The sequence below is a fragment of the Camelus bactrianus genome, chromosome 8, assembly GCF_048773025.1.
Source record: "Camelus bactrianus isolate YW-2024 breed Bactrian camel chromosome 8, ASM4877302v1, whole genome shotgun sequence".
NCBI classification, from domain to species: domain Eukaryota; kingdom Metazoa; phylum Chordata; class Mammalia; order Artiodactyla; family Camelidae; genus Camelus; species Camelus bactrianus.
In genome coordinates this window covers 11,125,922-11,147,223 of record NC_133546.1, presented here as the reverse complement: position 1 = coordinate 11,147,223, position 21,302 = coordinate 11,125,922, and the positions used below count along the sequence as shown (strand labels likewise).

Genomic DNA, 21,302 nt, shown 5'->3' with positions numbered 1-21,302 from the left:
CGACGTGTCCACCATGTGTTTTGTAGGCTATGCGTTAACACTGTTCAGATTAGCCTCCAAGGTAAACTGAGTAGCAGAAAAAATTGGGATTGGTTTCCCGTTTTGTTTATTCTTATTCTTTGCTTTTGCTTTTCGTTTATTTGCATTTGTTTCTCCTTTGGGTTGTACGTATATACACATATATATAAAACCATTGGTATTTTTTTGTTTCATAATGAAAGCTTTCATTTGGTCCTATGAATAGTTATTTTGTTTCCTATTCCAACAGCTAACTCATCATGTGCTCTGTTTATCTACAGTTCTTAAGTTACATTTGTCAGGCACCCCCCTCACCCCCCCAGTGGGAGAGTATACCACCCATTTAAAATTGGGTTGTTTTTGCTTACCTCTGATGCTCTGGAGAGCTTTAAGTTTCCTAGCCAAAACTAAAGTCTTTTTCTCCTTACGAGTTTTGAAATAGAAATAGTACATTATTGATTTTGGTATTTGGAAAAGTGAGTGAGAGTGGGGATTTGGTGTTTATTTCTAAGGTAATTGAATTCAGTCCAATAACTTGGGTTGGTTTCAGATCCTTTCCTTGGGGTAATGGGAGAAACTGTGACATTGGTACAAAGTTTTAATATTCCAGGAAGATTAGCCTTGTCCTTAAGGAAATTATATTAACTAGAATTTCTCTTAAACTACTTAGTTACATTTATCATTATTAAAATTAAGTGAAATTCACTTGGATTAAGTAGCAATAAAAAAAAGTTGAGACTTCAGTGACTTTTGAACACAGCTTTTTATCGCTCTTGGGCCTTCATGTGCAAACTTGAAAGCAAAATGTGTACAAGTATTGCACTGATTTGGAGATTCTGATGGTGAAAGTTACCTGAAATCAGTTGTCAGTACTGTGTTTAGAAACCCATCTAGGAAATGTGTGACACTCCTAAACAGCTGAAAAACACGATGTGTAGTTATTCGCACTTTATTCTTGTTGTGTGATATTTTAAGTGAAAGGAATATTACTCATCCTCATACTGAATTTCCAAAATTGATACTTCCATTCACTATTTTTTTAATGATGGAGAGAAAAGTTGTCTTATTTGATAAGTTTGACAGAAGATTTATCACATTTTTGATACTTTTGATCACAGTGCTGCTGTCACTAGAATACTAGCAATTAGAATATGGAAACAGTAACCTAAATACTTTTAATAAAATAGTTTGAAGTGCTGCAGGCAGTAATTACATTGGACATGAGATTACAGTGTTTTGATGTGTGGTATGTTAGAATGATAGGACTTTCTGTGGTATTAACAGATTGCAGTTTTAATAGACAAATTTTTTATTATTTTTTATCTTTAAACATTTCATTAAACATTGGATTCTTAGCATGAATGCATATACTGTACTTTGATCATTTATATTGTAGATAGAAACTTATTTTAAAGCAAGATAGTCCTGATAGCATATCATAGGTGGAATGTTCCTTTATTCTAATTTTCTTTCAGTGTATAGAGTGGACAATACTTAGAAAGCATTGGAATATGGAATAGTAGAACATTACTTGTTTAAAACTCCAGAAATGACTTCATACAGTATTTAAGTGATACAGTTTGTTTATTATTTAAGCTATTACATTCTTACTAGAGCAGTTTCTTTTGTCCTGATAATTTAGTTGCTTCACTAAATTTTTTGGGCCATTTTTCGCTTATATAATGTATTTCAGTTTTATGGAGTGACACATTTGGGGTTGTTTTGAGGATGGGACAGTTTTGTTACATTTAAAAAGAAAAAGTTACCTCTTTTAATTTGAAAAAGTATTTTTATTATAAACACTAGTTCATCAGATCTGAGGTGCCATTAATTGTAAGAAGCACCATTCAGAAATAAAGTAAAATGCTTCCAATGTGACATGCCAGTGATTGTAAGACGCGTTCCTAATTCAGAAATACCAAAATGTAAAACATGTCTTAGAATCAAAGAAATATGGTATTCATTATTGGACTTTATATATGTAAATATATATTCCCTTATTAAGTGATTTAGAAAACATTTTGATTTCTTTTGTCATTGTATATATTTTAGATGGGCACATTTAATGAAAAAGAAAATTATAACGTTTGATTAAAAATAATTTTATTATACCTTATGTGCCTTCATCTATTTTTGGGTGCTATATTAAAATGTTTTAAGGGCTTTTAACTCTCAAAGAAAGGAAACTAACAGTTTTTCTCTTCAAATATTTTACATAATGTAGAAGAGGAGAGCAAGTGTATATTCATTTTAAAGTTAGGCAAAATAAAATTATTGTAAGCGATCATAAATACCACAGTGTGGCAGAGAATTATAAACATTTCTTTAATTGATTTTGTAGATATCATCTTTAAAACTGTAATTTAAGTTGTAGGCTCTAAAAATTTTATTCTCCACTTCTGGAAAAAAAACTCAGGTTGTTACACTTTTTAATGGGAGATTTAAAAACAAGATACCTTGAGCCAGCAATACTGTCTGGAACCGGTAGTTAAAATTAGTGGCCCAGGTGGTTTTCTTTTGGGTGCATATTTTAAATGGGGCATGTGCATTGAAAGCTCTTTGAAATACACTTTCTCTTTGGTTCTCAGCCAGGAAATGTGTAACAGAATCACCTGTGGAGTTCTTTGAAAATCCAGGGGGATGGTCACCACAGACTTATCAGTATAGAATCTTCCTGGGAGATACCTGTTTATATAATACACAAACATGTCCACACACACACACCTTCCACATACCACCACTTTAGATATATGAAGATAATGTAAATATTTAATGTAGCATACACTTGATTTTTTTAATCTTTTTAAAAAATAAAATAATTTATGATACAAAATTATTTCTAATGTTTCAGTGAAGTATATACTTGGTTGTGGTCATTGGTATTGGAGGATGAATTTAAAAATAGAGAAATCCATTATCACAGATGTTTTAATTTCAAGTGTTAATTTGAAAATGGATTATTGTAGCAAGAAAGAATTGGAAGGCAGCATACGAGCTGGTTTTGTAAGAAGTATTTTTGACTCAAGCGAAAATTTGTTATAGGATACCTCAAAGGAAAATTTACTAAACGCCGTGTAATTAAATGCTTTGATTATAGAAAGAGCCCCTTTGGGACAAAATCTCAAGATTAACTTTATCAGGGGCCAGAAGTAATGTTCCTAGTAGGACTACTTAGATATGAGTTGCACATCAAAAACTAATACATATCAGTGATTTATTTTGGCATGAGCTTTGCTCAGACATTTTTCTTCCCCTCTAACTTAATTCTTTTTCTTCAGGAGGCTCTTTATCTCATACGTACACTTAGAATTACTCTGCCTTGTTCTAGTCAGGATATAGAACCAATATTCCAAGAGATTTGTAAAGTATATGTAGCATCTCAAGGAGTGGAATGGTGCTAATGGGCTAACTTTGTATTGCATGAGAAGTGTTAGGTGCTTCAGATGACGTGTAGTGAAGGAAGCCAAGAGCACGCTTATGCACAGAGCCCAGTAGATGGTGGAGAGGAGAGGTCACTTGGAACTTGTGACATCGAGCCCCAAGTTCAGTGAGAGTTGGATGAGTTCTGTGAGCGTGTTAAACTTGCACAGCAGTGACGGATGTGTTGCACGTGGTTGACCCAGTGTGGCTTGTTCCTCCCTCCGCTGTCATGCCTGCCACGGGCAGCTGTCCCTGTTTGTCTTACTTTTTTCTAACTTTCCCAGATTCTCATCCTTCTCATGGTAGCACTCCCAGCCGCCTCTTAGACCTATCATTTCAGGCAGGGACTATCAGTTGGGTTTATCTGTGTGGAAAGCAGTTCGCTACTCCTTTGCTTAGTGATTTCTAAGGTTATTTCCAGTATTTAAATACCTTAAGTCAATGAAATAAGTTTTCTCTTCTGTAAAAGACCAGTTGAGGAAGCAGGAGGAACAGAACGACTAACAATAATTGGAACACTTTTTAAGAGAGCACAAATTCTATTGCCTTTGGGTTTTCAAAACTAGCTTTAATATTTCTGGATGCATGTCTTTGGACAAGCTACTGCATCTTTAAGCATCATTTCTTAAAAGCCAACCTGCAGGGCTACTTTTTAGAATTATTATTGATAATATTAGCTAATATTTAATAGATGTGTACTATGTGCCAAGAACTGGGATAATTTTATTACCTTCATAATATCCTCACTGACAATCCTGTGAGGTAGTTATTATTTTAATATCTATTTTAGTAGAGAGAAACCCAAGTCACAGGTTAATATCCTAAGGTCTCACAACTTGTAATATTGGAGCAGAAATGAAAACCCATGTATGTCATATTAAAAAATCATTACATACCATGTAATAAAGTGCCAGACACGTGGCAGCGGTTCACCAACTGTTAGTTCCTCTTCTCTTTAGAAAAGGCAGATAAGTTTGTGCAGAAAAACGTAAACTTGAACAACCCAACCAGGCTTATCCTTACAGGGTAGGGCTGCAGTGGAGCACTAAACTTGTGTTTTTATTGTTACAAGTCTAAGTAGGGCTGTCTTCCAGTGGCTCAGCATTCACTTCAGCTTCATTTTCTTGGATTCTATTTTCAGGATTGGTTTGTTTGTTTGTTTGTTTGTTTTTTCTTAAAGCAATACCATAGATAATATTAGCTTTCTGAATAACTTGCTACTTTGGGGGCAGCTTTGTGTTGCATTGATATTAAGTAAGATTTCTTTTTGAAAACACCTTTTCCCACAAATTAAATAAAATTTCAAAACCTTTTATCCTTTAAAATGTTTTAATACATGTAAAGCAGAGCCAGTGATTGCTTGCAAATTTATATTTTAGGTTGTAGCTTTGGCAGCTCCTTTCTAAAATGTGGTGTTTCTACACTGTATATATAGCCAAAACTTAGCACTCAGTTTCCTTGTGTATAAAACTCCTATATTAGGAATATTCCGTGGCTTGAAATAAGTATGTAAAGTTATCTTTACACACAGTAAGCATTCAGCTTAAGTCTTTATTCACCACTTGAATTCAGGTAGTCTAGAGGTTAGCTGTTGTCTTTGGTGGTAGTAGACAATTTGTAGTTATTTTACTTTATTAGAATATATAACCTGATTCTAGGTTTTCTTCAGGTCACTAAACTTAGATTCATGTAAGTTTTAATCCACACAGCATGTCATGGTGCTGGCCTTTAATCTCCTTTTCCAAAGTCTTTGGACAGATGAGTCTAAATATGGTGGCTCTGTCACTGCCTAACCCGCACATCAGGGGAACGTGCTTATCGTATTTGCGAGTTATACTTCTTTTTCTACTAATCTTGCTAAAGTTAATTATTTTGCATATGTTATGATTATTACATGAAATAAAAAGTTCTTGCATTTGAACAGTTGCTTTTTAGTGACATGAGTCTTGTGTTTGTTTATTACTGAACTCGGGTCAGTTTACACATAAGTAAGAATATTAGTAAAATCAGAAGACTTGTATTAAATAATGTTTGAAAGTACAAAAGATAACTTTTAAGAATTCCTCTTTCCTTCTATGGTGATTGACACTACTTTGAGTTTTTTAGGTAGGAGAAGGTGGCATTTACCTTCTTAGAAGTTTCCGAAAAACATCACGTCTTACAGCACTGTGGTCATACCCAGGGTAAAGATTTAGGGATTTCTAAGTAGTAAAGCCATCAGGGCTTCACTTAGGACAGTGGTTTTTAATAAAATTTATTTAATAATGTTTGAATTGCAGCCCTCTGTTTAAATCATATTACTTTCTGAATTGTTAGCCAAATAGTCTATGACCACAGGTTAAAATGCATTCTCATTACAGGGAGAGGGGCTTGGGAGTGGAGAGACAACATTTTTAACGTCTATGTTGTGGACATTCTATATAATTTATCTTAAGAAATACACTGTTTGGTAGGACTCATTTTCCCTTCTTTACTAATAAACTGAAGTCCATGGTCACACAGCTTTTGATTTGCATAGGTGTTTGATCGAACTCAGGTTTTGCTGACTTCAAAGCTGTGCTTTACTTTAAAAGATGCTCTTTCGGACAGCTAGATTTTAATTTTAATATATGGTCTGTATAGTTAATTTCATAGAGCTGCTGTAACAACATACCAAAAATTGGGTGACTCAGAACAACAGGAACTTAATCGCTAACAATTCTAGAGGCTAGAAGTCTGAAATCCAGGTATTGGCAGGGCCATGCTCTCTCCAGAGACTCTAGAGGTGAACCCTTCCCTGCCTCTTCCGAACTTCGGGAAGTTCTCAGCAGTCCTTGGTGCTCTTGGCTTGTAGATACATCACTCCAGTCTTTGCCTCTGTCGTCACATGGCTGTCTTCAATGATGTGTCTTCACGTCGTCTTCCTTCTATGCGTGTCTGTGTCTTAAATTTTCTTCTTAAAAGGACACCAGTTAAATTGGATTAAGGGCCCACTCTACTCCAGCATGACCTTGTCTTAACTAATTATATTTACAATGACCCTGTTTCCAAATAAGGTCACATTCTGGGGTACTGGAAGTTGGGACTTCAACACACATTTTTGGAGGACACATTTTTATAACAACCTATGATTGAATTCTGTAACTATTTTAAGGTCTAAGTAAATAGACCTTGAACAGTTTAAAACACTGGGAAAGACAGTCACATTTTAGAATGATGAAACACATCTTTATGGAATTCCATTTGTAAATTACTTTGGGTGTTGTAACAATCAAATTTAAAACCCTAACACACGTATTGCAAATTGTTAAACATGATAGCCACTGCCTAGTTTTTTAGATGGATTTGACATGCCCATACTTTTATGTTTCTTTAGTGATACTTGAACTAAAGGAATTGGCAAAGAAAATCCAGTAATACTAGCATTATACAGCAAAGAATATTTACTACAAATTGTTCTTGCATTTAAAAAAATGCTGACTTTTAAAAGTGGAGGTATTTTAGACTTCATTAAATACAGCTACACCGAAAATTTGCAGTGTATGTCTTTCCATTTCATTTCTGTTGTTTCTTTTTCATAGTGTGTTAGCGTTTTTTGTTTTACCTGCTTATTAAAATTTCCTGTTAAGTAAGTGATATGACTCTCATTTTTCCATTTCAGTGGTTTATTAGAAATAGGTTTTTTCATTTACCAAATAAATTAACAATTTGTTCATTATTTTTATTTCTTTAGAAGTATAACCTCAATACATTTCTCTATTTTTTCATACAGTTATCCAGCAAAATCTTTGAGTAAAAATCAGTTTTGTATCTGATTGAAATCCAGGTTTATGAATATGTAGACCTTTACTAAAGAGGTGTTGTAACAAGGTTCCCTGTAATTTTTATGGAAGTTTGAATGGATAATTCTCCTGATTTTCATTGGAAGAGCGTCAAAGCAGTTAGAACACTCCTTGGCATGTAGTTTACATGGATATTCACTATTGTTATAATTAATAATGGCTAATAGAGACGTTGGGGCATGCAAATCAATTGTATATTAATTGCAAATAATTAAGGGATTACTTATGCAGATTTGAAATTATAACCCCACATGGGGGGAATAGTGAGAGGGGGTGGAATGGAGTAAAGTGTTCTTGAAGCTTTATAGATCTAAAGCTTTTCTATCTCTAAAGGTTACTCAGTTCTTTGAGCTATATTTGTGTTTCTGGTCCTCAGTACCAATCTTTAAACACAGCTGTCTGATTCATTCATTAGGCTAGTGGCAAGCATCCTGCTGACCCATCTGGCTTGCCTGTCATGGAGAGATGGCTGTGATCTAATTTCAGGAAGAACAATTTGAAAGCTCCCTTCCTCTTGTTAGTTGTCTAAATATGTCCAGATAGTAACAATTTAGTGGTTAAAAACAGTATTCTTGATTTTCTTATTCAGTGAAGTAGGATTTCAGGTTTTAAGAGTAGATATTTTTCCATGAGATTTGAAAAAGTCTGATTCAACTGAAATGAAAAAAGATTTACACTTTTCCCATGGATATATTCATGCTAAAAGAATCACTCAAATGACTAATGACTTGTAAAAGTTGTGTCTGACTCAATCCATTGTATGGGAAACTACGTTTAGAAAAACAATTAAAAAGAATTTTTATTGGACTTCCCTATATGATTACTGAGAATTTGAAAAGCATATTTAGAGCTATTTTCAAAGCCTTTGTTTTAATTTCAACAATTGTTTAAAATTTCTTCATAGCATGACTTACACTCGGGGCAAATAAAATCAGTAGTGTACATTCTAATCAATGGCAGACGAAGGGTGATTTCTAAATTATGATCAGTTTCAAAGGACCAAAAAAGGGCTTCCCTCACCCTAACAGCATTTTCATTTAACTGATAGTAAAAGTAGGGAATGTGGGAATGTTTATGGATGAAGGAAAAATTCTGATGGAGGATTTACCTGAGAAACTCTGGGAACATAGGCACCAGCCTTTGGATCTCACGACCTCTGGCTTTGAGATTACTTTCGCTATCCAAGGCTTGTAAACATCAGAGGGAAATGATTTTAAGAGCATATAGAAATAGTGTAGCCAGGTCTTGAAAACAATCATGATATCTAAGTCTGGAGAATTGAATGGGGCTGACATTTTGTGATTAGTCAGTAAGTCCTCCCAAGGTGTGCTTTTCTTAATTTTTCCAAAGGAATACTTTGCTACTTTCCCTGTTATTCTTAGCAATTTAGTCAGCTCTCCATTCCTTTTTGTAGCTCCAAGTGGTCGGTGATCTGGTGAGAAAAGAAAGGGACTACAGACTCCTGCCTTCGTTGGGTTTGCTGTTAGGTACCTACTCAGGCATCTTAAGCCAAGCGCCTGTTCTGGCTGAAAGCGGTTGAGTCAGGTTGATTTTTAACAGTAGATTTTTTTCCTGTTATACAGTGAATAGTCTGACTTTGTTTTTGTTTCTCTCTTGGCTGTTTACATTTTTAATACAACATTTCAGAATGGTTTTATAATTGAAAATATATGTGTGTGTGTCCTCAAAGAACCTTCATCAAGCCTTGTAGATTTTTTTTTTTGATCTTTTTATGATGGTATTTGAATATTCTCCCAGGAATCAGACAATATAAAACCAGTATCTTTCTTTCTCTGCTTTGAGTCTTACATATGCTTACCAAACTTGTACTTCTTAGAAATTAGATTTTGAAAGCCTGATGTATTCTCATCAGGGCCAAGTCAGTCTTCATTAGAAAAATGACTCCTTTAAGTGATCCAATAACCAGAAATTAAGACTAATTGATACTCAGTACTGAAAGTATTCTCAGAGAATGAGAGGGAGCAAGAGAGCCACCTTTAATTTTTAAAGCAGTAACATTTCTGATAACTAAAAAAAAAAAAAAGTAGCTTTAAGTGACTTGAATCATGATTCATCTTCTGATTTATTACAGCCCAAAAGTACTCTCTAAAATGACTGTCCACTGCTGACAGTGGCATCAGTACTGTGGTTCACTTTGTGGATTTTCTTCAGCTTTGGTACCAGCTGTGGTACCAAAGATGCCGAAAGTTAATTGAGGCTGAATAAGACGTCGGAGGGAAGACAGAGATGTGAGGTGGGTGAGGGACACAGCAGTGGGCAGGCATGTGCCCCTTTTTGGCCTTTGTTTCGTATTCAGTGTCGGCAAACAGGAAGAAACCTTTCTTCTTTCGTTTTTCCTTTTTGTGAATTTAAGGCTGTATTATGGGCATACTCTTGGATGTTCTAATTTGGGAAACACCATTCTAAGCTCCTTTTCTCAAACTGATAATTCAAAGTGAAGTACATTATTTCATTGAGCCATTGTACAAAGGAGAGATTGATAGGAATAAAGATAGTATGTTTGGCTCATCATGTATTTCGAGTACATACTTGAAACCAGCCAGTAGACCTCTTGGGATGATGATAAACAAACAAGCAAAAAAAACCCAGACGTGTATATGGTTTAGGGAGTTAGCCCAGGAAAGAAAACCTCATGGGTGCTCCTGCTCAGACAGACTGATGTACACCCTGGGGCCCTCTTTAATATTACAGCATACCCTGGTGAATGAGAGAGACTAGCGTTTGCAGTGCCTTTGTGCCGAGATGGTTGTTCTGCCCCCTTCTGCCCTCCACGGCTGGAGTTGACTTCTGTAACAACTGCTGAGGCCCTTGCAGCCTTGCTTCTGGCTTTTTCATATTCTTCGGATCTTATAGCTTTCATCTGTAATTAAAAATCTTGGAAGCCCCAGGAGCGGGACTCACCTATTTTAGGGTGCCCTTTTTTCCTATAACTTACGCAATGGAAAGAACCCCGAGTCTGGGGAAAGTTAGCCTTGTAATAGCCATCAGTAATGGAATTTCTCATCTTGTACCAACACTAATTTTTATCTATAGCAAGGTTAAAAAATATGGAAGGTATACCAGCATTTTCCTCCCTCCCCTGAAAGAGGCATATGCTTTCCTCCTGCAACTGTGACAGGTACCACTGATCTATCCAGGGGCTCTGCCTGCTAAGCCACAAATTTCTCACAGTTCTCTAGACAGTCACTGCTAATCATGGTTACTAACATTAGAACTGAAACTTCTTCATTCTGGTCCTGAAGCATTTTACCATTTTCAGTTGTGTGCTTTTCTTAAACAATCATCCCAGCATCCTCTCAGTTTGCAGTGTACGTACAGCTTTTTAGTTCTTAAGGTGACATTGTATCATGTTACTTTCCATTAACACCGTATGGATATAGTTCTGTCTGTGCCTCACTTGCCTTGAGATGCAGTCACATCTTGGATAATTTAGTTTTCTGTTCCAGAATTATTTGAAGTACTTTAAAACAAAAATAGTAATGTAGGTAAAGTTATTTATTGACTGTTAATTTTATAGATGTCATCATGCTCGAATTATGTTTTAGCTTTATTTTCAGCTCTTTTTAGGGAAAGGAGTTCTTAATGAAGATGTTAAATAAAATAATTACATCCTTTGCCATTTGTTTTAGGTTTACTTTAAACTTGTCAATAAAACTTTTAAGTCATTATTAGAAACATAGGCGTAAGGCATGATCTTTGAACCCAGTTAATTTTTGTTTCAGATATTAAAACTTCTTTTAAATGTTAAAGGGACAATTTTTTTAAATTAAATTACATTGGAGGGGGACATCTTATAAGAAAACAGAATTGAAAATCGAAAAAGAGAATGGAATTAGGACTAGCATACTTGTAATATTTCCTAAAGAAAATAAAAGTCAGTGAGAGGCCAACACAAAGATTGTTTAGCACTTAAATACACCCAGATTTCTTTCTGAAATGAGAAATTAAGTTTTACAGCTATTTTTCATGTTTATACAACCCCCGTATGTTAAGATTATGACTCATCATGGAAATCAGTGCTATGGCCTTGCTGACTTTTTAGTGTTGGGCACCATCAAATATTGGATCCGTTTTGTATATATTAAGAAAAATGAAAGAAGTTTTTCCGCTTTGGAAGTTGACTCTACTCAGTACTTTGAGTTGACTGAAGTGTCTAGTGAAATTTTGTTTGCTTAATGTTGGCTTTGAAGTAATTTCATTTAGTAACTTGCAACAGTAAATAGGCAACAGAGTTGTTTTTCTCCCAGTAGCTTAAAACATGAGCCAGGTATTGAAATCCTTAGATTTGTCAGCTGTAATTATTAATGTCTAGGTTGTTCTTTAACGATCTTTATATACCCACATTCTCTTTCTCAATTCTTATACTTCTTAACATGTTTCCAAATCATATGCACTTATTTCCTTCGGGAGGAAGAGAGACATGACAGCTTTAGCACTAACCCTGACTGCTGTATGAACATGTTTGCCTTCAGTAAGTTGTACTCACTTGGGTGTAGGCCTGCACACCACTTTGTAGTCAGGTTCCGGGTAAAGTGCCCAGGCTTTTCCTAATGATTGAGTTCATCGTAGCAGAGCCTCACATGTGCAGGTCATGTTGCAATTAAAAATACAGTTGAATCATGTTCATGTTGGTCTTTAGAATATAGAACTTCAGCTTAACTTTTTATCCTTTGATCAGTGCCTGTGGCAGATCTGAAACTGAATCCAATTTGAATTTTCTTGCTTTCAAAGAGAAGTGCTAACGCATCCAAAGCGCTTATCATTCAGTATTCAGAGCTGTTCAGGTGGCTGGGGAGCCTAACAGAGTTCTGTTCAGGCTGTGAGACTAACCGTAGTCAGGTGACAGCTGACGCTGTGGCTTCTCTCTAGCAGGAAACAGTCACTCTTCTCAGCAGATGCCTGTTCCCTGGGTTATTTTAGCACGGATGAGAATCTTTGCCGATCATGCCTGGAATTACTGTTTGAGCACATTTTAGTGTATTAGGTACTTGCTTTGAGATGCGTTTGATCTTTCGAGGAAGATTTGGCTAAATGTAAATCCACTCTGTTAGCTGCACACGAACGTGCTTCAGTGAGTTCATGGATCCAGGAAAAAAAAAAAAAAGAAAATTTTCTAGGGCAAAGTTCTGTATTTTTTAAATATGTGTTTTGGGGAGATTTTTAAGTGAGATAAATTTCTTTGCAGATCACTTCCTTGGAAATAATGTTAACAGACACTGGAGGTATTGTCAGACACCTGGCCTGTTTTCACTTGTGTAAGGGCAGCTGCCTAAACTGAATTGTGAACAGGTATGCTTCCAGCATTTTCAGGAATTACAAGGTGGTTAAGACACAAGCCAGCTTCTCAAGTTGTAAAGACTGTACTTAGAAGATAAGTTCAGACGAGATAGCTAGTTACAACGTCTTCTGACCAGTCGCTGTAAGTGTGCAGTAATTAAGCTTTTGAGACCTAGATATAAATCTTAATTTTTTTCTCTACACTGAGCATGCGTATTAATATGGACTAATACCCACATATGCAGCGTATGGAAGTTAATGACAGTTTTTCAAAGGTGATGATGCATAATTTAAAATATTAGATTGTTTTACTTTTGTGTCTTAAAAATCAAAATATTGGTTGTAATGGATAGGATTGGGAAAATTAAATATAGAAGACTTCCTGTTAAAGACTTTAGAGAATTTTGATAAAATTGTGTATTTGAAGCAGGGGAGGATCAATTCAATTTTTACCCCTAAATCTTTGTTCTGGTAAACAGAAAGTTTCTTCTAAGAGTCAGAACACTGTTTAGAATGATTCAGTTCGTTAAATTTTTAAGAATATTTTGATAAAGTTCCTTCAGTGCATTCTTCAAGCTCAGGTCCTTTTGTTTTACTGTTTCCTAGAGAGCCCATGAAGGGAAATATATTTGCTTTTTTGTCTAGGAGGATAGAAAACATTTCTAATACCCAGATGGCTTTGTTTTCCTACTTATGTTCCTCTCCCATTCTGCACAGAATCATTCAAAAATTTTTCCACCCACCAAAAACATACTTGTTCTCCCTTCTGATCAAAGGACCTTCCTCTTTTGGTGCGACTGGTGGATGGGACCCGCTTTGTGTCAGTAGCCCCTCTGAGCTCTCCTAGAATTGTCTAGTCCATTCCTCGAGACCAGTGGTTTGGAACCAGGGAGATTTTGCTCTCTCCTTCCCCCAGGGGACACTTAGCAATATTTGGAGACATTTTTGGTTGTCACATTTGGGATGGGGTTGGTAGTGCTACTGGTATCTGGTGAGTATTAGGGGCAGGGATGCTGCTAGAAGTCCTACAGTGCAGAGGGCAGCCCCACCCTCCCGCTCCCCACCAGGACAAAGAATTCTCTCTCCAGATGTCAGAAGTGCTGGGACTGAGAAACTCCACTCTCTAGTCTCAGGAAGAAGTGTCACTGCTTAGGTCCAATGCTAATTTCTTGGTTGTCTGTTCATCCGGTTTTACTTAGGACACTGCTTCGTCAAACATCGTCTCCTTCCTGTGTTTTTAAACTTTCTTTCTTCACTGACCCCAAGTTTTCCTGTTAATGTGCTCAAGTCTCTCACACTTATAAAAAATAAAAACTTGCCCTTGACTTTTGTTCTTTTCTAATTGCTGGTCTCTTTAATTCCTTTATAGCAAGATCTTTGGAAAGGGTGTTTTCATTTGCCTCAGTTTTGTCCTCCTTTTATTCCTCAGTGCACTATAATCTGCTTTTGACCTCACCAATCCACTAAAATTGCTCTTTCTAAAGTCACCAGTGACATACTGGACTCTGTGATCTAACTCTGTTTGCCTGTTCCCAGTCACCTATCTGATCTCCATCGTAAAGACCGTGTGTTTCAGAATTTGATGTAATGCACAGTTCCTCCAGAGTGCTTTCCTGCTTGTCTGGCTGTTTCTTCTGCCTGAGATGGGAGCCTCCTCCTCTCCGCTCTGTGGACTCCTGATTGTCTCCAGGACTCAGTGCAGGGTCACGTCTTTAGCCTTCTCTGCTCCCCCTGGGAAAGTGGTCATTCTCTTCTTTGAGGGCTGATATCAAATCTTATTTATGCTCCTACTGAAGGGCCTGCCTCATGATACACATTTAGAGAAAATTTGTTGAAAGAATAAGCGAACATTAAGAAGATGTTTAGAACAGTCCAAAAAATCACTGAGATCTGGGGAAATTAGTTCTTAGCTCTACAGGGCCTTAGACCAGCAACTTAAGCACCATACTTGGAAGCTCTGTAGAAACTCAGAATTCCAGGCTCCATCCCAGACTGTTGAATCAGGGTCTGCATTTTAAAAAGATCCTCAGATGATTTGAGGAGTGATAAACTTTGAGAAATAGGGCTCTAGTTCATTTTTCTTTTCCCCAACAAATGTGGGTTTTCATATGTTCAAATGGAATATATACATATACGTATATACACATACATTCATGTGTGTATATATGTACACACACACACACCTCTACACACACATTTTTGATGTTTGTAAAGACTAGCTACTTTTATAAAAAGGCTTAATGGTAAGAAAAAAGTAAAACGGAAATTTAAGGCAAGGGTAAATTTGATAATCTGTTATATATTCTTTAAAATTATATTTCTCATAAGACAACTGTTAGCAGAAGCCCTATGTGATACTTGTTTCTGACAAGAGAGGGAAGATCTTTTTTTACTGGAAGTGCTTCTTGGTGTATTTAAGAGTTTACTTGATGCCATCTCTGATAATGTTTGTAAACAAGAGCCTTGAGTGCATTTCTCATGTGAATATTTCTATTTTGTCAAGAGACTGAATTTCATTAAGTCTTGGGATGGCAGAGTGCTCTGGATTTGGATCAAGGGGATAAATTCCTGGATTTCTTTTGGCCTTTTCTGATTGGGGATAGGGAGGTCCCAAAGCTTATCTTGACCTCACCTTACCTTGTGGATACTGGCAATTTGTCCATAAGAAGTGAATGTATATTGTTTAATGAAATACGAAAGGTTAAAAAAAGTCATTGATAAATGAAAAGATTGGAAACTATCGAGGCTTTATTATTTAAAAGTTACTGTAAGCTATATGACTCAGCTCTGCTTTAAGATGAACATATAAGAGTGAATGCTGTTACAGGACACAACTTTTGTGTAATAAATGTAGTGTTTCAGTTGTATCAAAATTATTGTAACATAATTTCCAAAAATATGGGAAATTGATTTTTTAAATTAATGGATCTAAAAAAATGACAAAGTTAAATGTTTTGATCAGACATTTAAAGTTCCTCATTTCTTACCAGACTCTTTGAAACTACAAAACTTTAAATGCTAAAATTTAAACTTGATTCTAAAACTCAAGTACAAATGCTTGAGGCATAAGAGAGAAAGCATGTTACCACAGGGGTTTATCATTGGACTAGAGAAACAAATTTGTAGTAAATTCAGCAAATATTTACTGAAGAATATATATATTTTAAGTACTTTGATTTCAGTTAGAAGATGCATTTTTATTTCAGCAGATTAACTCCTTAAGTCTCAGTAACCTTACCCATAAAATGAAGATAATAAATATATTAACTGGAAGACTTGTTTTGAGGAGTAAATGAGAGTACAGATAAAGAGTTTAGTACAATACCTGGAGGGGACTGATGGCTTAATAAATGTTAGTGACGACTGCTTCCAAGTGGCAGGTGTAGTGTTCCTCTGGCTCTCTGGGTTCTGCTTCCCTCTTCCTTCTCTTTTTCTTTTTATATTCATAGCCCTCATGCATGGATTTGAAGGAGCCTTTCTAAAATCTTGGAAATTAAATTTAGATTTCTTTGGAAGTTTATTTGCCCTTATGGTCCTCCTCCCCCTTCGGTACAAATAACCCCAGTCTGTCTTACTGTCTGAAGTTTCCAGAACATTAGTGGTGTGGCCCTTTTATAGCATGTTGCCTCTCATCATTCAGCATCCGCACTGTCCAGTAAGGAGCTGCTCAGTGACGTGTGGCTAAATTTATTCAAAATTCAAAATTCTGTTCATCAGTCACACCACCCATGCTTTTTAAAAAAATTCTTATTTTTTATTGAAGTGTAGTCTATTTACAGTGTTAGTTTCAGGTGTACAGCAAAGCAATTCAGTTATACATATGTATACATACATATGTTTTTAGATTCTTTTTCATTGCAGCTTATTACAAGAAATTGAATATAGTTCCCTGTGCTATACAGTAGGTCCCTGTTGTTTATCTCTTTTATATATAGTAATGTGGATTTGTTAATCCCAAACTCCTAATCTATCTCTCCCCACTTCCCCCCACCCCCCCGGTAACCACAGATTGTTTCCTATGTCCGTGAGTCTGTTTCCACACACCACCCACACTTAAACATGCTCAGTAATCACATGTGGCTGTGGCTGCCGAATTGGACAGTGCAAATGCAGAACATTTCCAAAAAGTCCTATTTTGTAGAGCTATTCTAGAAAGGAATTGCTGATCGTATAGGACCTGGAAGGTGGGCTGTTTACCTGAGCAATTTTATGATTCAAAGCCCTTTATTAAAAAAAACAAAAACAAAAAAAAAAAACAGAAAAACTGCCTATCACCTTTGGTTATTTTCCATTAAAGAGTGAAAATGCTTGAACAATTTGAAAGTTTTAAAACAACATTTTTAAACATCTTTAAAATGCTGTTTCTGATTGAAGGTAACAGTGTTTGATTTGATTTAAAATGTTCAACAGATTGCTCTAATCCTTTTCTTCTTCGGTCTTTTATATTTGCCATTTGTTTTTTGTGAGCAACTCAGCCTGTGTCTTCCAAATACAGACAATATTCATTGAGGGTTTTCATCCTGCCACTGCCATGTACATCTGCATTATTATCATGGCAGACGCACTAACAAATATGCTGGCAGAGAATTTTGAATAAATCAGCAAAAATAACAAAAAGATCAACAAGTTTCTTTGCTGACTGCTTCTGGCAAATTTACAGTGAGTTACATACACACTCCAGATTGGTTTGCCAACAACCTCCCAGAAGTGTCCTCATGTGTCCCTGTCAGGAGCTTCCCAGAGTGATTTTTTTTTTTAATTCTATAGCCCCAAAATGATTTTCCTTATTTTCTGATGTATTGCAATAAAAACAAATTGGACTTACAGATATGTAAGTAAATGCTGAGTTTATTTTTATAATATGAAATATATTATTACTATTGTTGCCCTGTTCAATTTACTGTTTACTTTATGATATGAAGCCATTTGCTCTACAATATAGAGCAATATCTATTATAGTCAGTGAATGTAATTGTGGGAATTATTCTGAAAGATTGGGAATCAGATAAGAGTTGAAGAGAAAGCAAGTAACCCCTTAATGTTTTTGAAAACAACTTGAATTTAGAGTTTGAAAGCACGATGGAGGTCATTGGCTGTATTTTTACACAAGACAAAATTTATAGAGAGATTATGACTTTTACTCATGGTAACTGACATGGGTGGCAGTTTTAAAAAAAAATGTGCCGTTGACCCTTGAACAACAGGGGGGTTCCATACAGTCAAAACTTCACGTGTAACTTATAGTCAGCCCTCTGTATCCACAGTTCCACATCTGTGGACTCAGCCAACCACGGATTACGTGGTACTGTTGGAAAAAATCCATGTGTGAGTAGACCTGTGTAGTTAAAGGGTCAACTGTAGTTTATTCCATATAATAAGTTTGTATGTAATTCACATAGTATTTTATAGTTTCTGCATCTCCATAGAAATGCAGTGAACTAATTTGAATTCAAAGAGACTCAAAGAGGGCAAGTTACTTCATCTCTCAACCTTAGTTTTTTTAACGTAAAACAGAGCCAATTATTGTATCTAGCTCGAGTGTTTTCTTTGGGGTTTTAAATAATAATGCATGGTGCTATTACAGGCTACAATATGGTAGAACCTGGAAAATAACATGCCAAGTAAAAGATGCCATACACAAGAGCACATATTATATGATTTATTTATATGAAATGGCCAGAATAGGCAAATCAATAGAAAGAGAAAGCAGACTAGTAGTTGCCAGTGGCTAAGGGGAGGAGGGAGTCGAGGGTGACTGATAATGGGTACACATTTTCTTTTCAAGATGATGAAAATATTCTGAAATTAGTTAGTGGTGATGGTTGCACAACTCTGTGACTATACTTAGAAGTACTGAAATGTACACTTGAAAAGGGTGAATTTTTAGAAGTATATTATTTGTTTATTTTATTTTTTATATGGAGGTAGTGGGGATTGAACCCAGGACCTTGCACATGCTAAGCACACTCTTTACCTCTGAGCTATATCCACACCCCTGAAAAGGGTGAATTTTTTTGTGGTATGTGAATTAGACCTCCATAAGAAAGCAAAAACCTCTACTGCATGTAAAGTATCTATTAGCAGGTACCTGGTACATAATAAGCTCTCAATAAAGATTAACTACTACTGTTTTTAGGAACCATTTGTGAATTTTAAGAAAATGCAAAAAAATCTAGGGAGTGTAATACTTAATATTTTATTTTGCTACCTGAAATATTTATAAGTAATTTAACCACTAATAGCATATTTTAATTTTTTTTTGTCAGCAGTAGCAGTATTAATAATGTGAGAAAGGTATTTGCTAATACTAGTTTCCAAATTCAGGTGTTAACTATAGTAATTCTCTTTTGCCAGAAAGAATCTCACATTTGAGTCAGTATTACACTATTATTTCAACAGATTTCTCAGTGTAAAAATGCCACTAAAATGGTAAAATTTTATGTTGTGTGTATTTTACCACAATTTAAAAGATAATAGATACAAGGTCTAATGAGAGTAGGTAGTCTCCACTTGCCATGTTTTTAGATCCATCCTTTTTATTAATTCAGAAAAAGACAATCATAGAGGTGGAAATCTTTAATGATGACAGATGATATGTATCTTCAGTATGGAGCTTTAAAAATGAAAATTATTAACAGCTAACATTCAGGATCATATATACCCAGTACTGAATAGGGCACACAGGAAATAAATTCCATACCTTAAATTCATCTCAAGATGTCAGTGTGATAAAGTAAAAGATCCAGTGCTTTTGGTCTTGGGGGGCAAAGATGCCTTAGCGTCTCGTCTTACTTGTATCAGTGTCAGTAACTTACCCAAGTAGAAACGCTCAAACTTTGAGAGTCTGCATTAAAGAGGTTTGATAGGGCTTCGTGTAATGCTGGTAGGCAGGGGGAAAAAGTCAATCACTTTTTGTTTTAAGGATTCACATGAGAGCGAGTTGAGAGCAAAGGCAATTTACTAAGTGAAGCCCCAGTGCCTAGGAATGGTGCTTGATGTATAATGTTGCTCAGATATTTGTTTAATAAATTGATTTATAGATATCCATTGGAATATGATTTGATAAATAAGTGCATAAGTTGTGGTAGCTATTATCAAGGCGATTCCATGTGGCTAGCATTTTGCTTGGGTGGGAGTCCAGGTTGGGATGGGGATAGAAATTCCTTCAGTGTTACTGCCTTCAAGGAACTTGGAAGTTATTAGGGGAGGAGAGGGTGTGTAATAAAACACAAGGCTGAATATCATCGAGCGCTTCAGCATTTGGTGAAGGTGCGAGATGCTGCAGGTAATCAGAGAAGGGATGCGGTGGAGACCGCAGTTACGGTAGTCAGCCCTTCCGAGGCTGGGAAGATGAAAGGCCCATCTGACCAGTGCTGGCAAGGTCACCGTAGGAGTAAGGTGACATGTGGTTTGGTTGGTTAAGTGAGACTGGGTTAGGCAGAATCTTAAGCATCGGGAGCTGAGAAGTCCGTATCTCATCATTTAGGGAGTGGGGAACCACTTAGTACAGGTTCTCAAACTGAGAAGTGACTTAATTGGTGTTTTAGGGGAGATTAATTTGGTGGTTTTATGTAGCATAGGAGGGAGGTGGTGGAGAGACCAGTGGGTTTCTTCACATGCCCTTGTGTGGTTAGTGGGCACTTTTACGTGACACGTAAGTCTGGTCCTGGGCAGAATTTTAAGTAGGTTGAAACCTTCTTTTTGCCCTTTTTTTCACTTTTCCTTTCACAGCCCCCATCCTCATACTAGACAATTAGCTGTTATGCATTAACTTAGTGATATTTTAAAAAACTCATTTTAATAAGTGAATTTTGTAAGCCTAGCTTCCAAATTTTCCTTGGAGGTTGATGATAAAATGGCAGGAATTCATACTTTTGAACAAGGCGCACTGCCCAGTGAAATCGCGCCGTGGAAGGGACCGCCTCTAAGTCTTCTTAGATTTCATTTCCTTCATGTTAGTTTCTTAGTTGGAACATTTCCCAGTAGACCAAGTTATATGTGGCATTTTATTCTCAGGTGGAAGCTAAAAGAATATTAAATAATCTACTGGTTTTTGGGGCCCAGTTTTGCAGTTTTTCCTAGAGAGCAAGCAATTTCTTGTTGCCTAGTAAAGCAGACAGTTCCCCCATGGAAGGGTTGAATGCTGTCAGCAGAAGCAGCCCATCCCTGTGTTGTTTGTGTTTCATTTGTCAAATCTCGTTAAGTCAAATTTCTTTTCTATAATAATGTGCATGTTACCAATGTCTGGAGTTGAATGATTCCTGTTCCATCTGTTGGACTATTTATTTCAAATCCTCTGGAATTATTAGACTCCAATTTTGAGTGTGCTGTATTAACCATTGAATGTATATTTTTAAATTCTGGTAACCTAACTTGCCAGAGTTTAAAAAAAAAAAGTTAAAACAGGAATTCCAAAACACTGTCTCAGAAGTTAGATGAGTAACTGAAATTAGCCTATTTGGGAATGGGGACACTTTAGCTTTATTGACCTTTGTTTAGTATAAATATGAATAAATTTAAACTATTACCATTCTATTACTTATTTGACTGAGAAGCAAATTAAATACTTAAAAAGACCATTAAGATAAATGGATTTCTTTGTGCCAATTTCAGGTGGGTTTAGGAATGGAACCAGAAATATTATTTGCCCTGACTGTACCATATAGCGTGCTACTTTTCATTCTAGTCTCCTGGTAACAATGAAACTGAGATGTTTCTTTCTGAGTGTCCATGCTGATAGTCATC

General features: G+C 36.0%; 1 protein-coding gene across 9 annotated transcripts in view; it reads left to right on the top strand.

Moving 5' to 3' along the window:
- The window catches only part of SCAF8 (SR-related CTD associated factor 8), a 196,520-nt gene that overhangs the window by 79,163 nt on the left and 96,055 nt on the right, over positions 1-21,302 (top strand). The gene's annotated exons all lie outside the window — the stretch shown is intronic.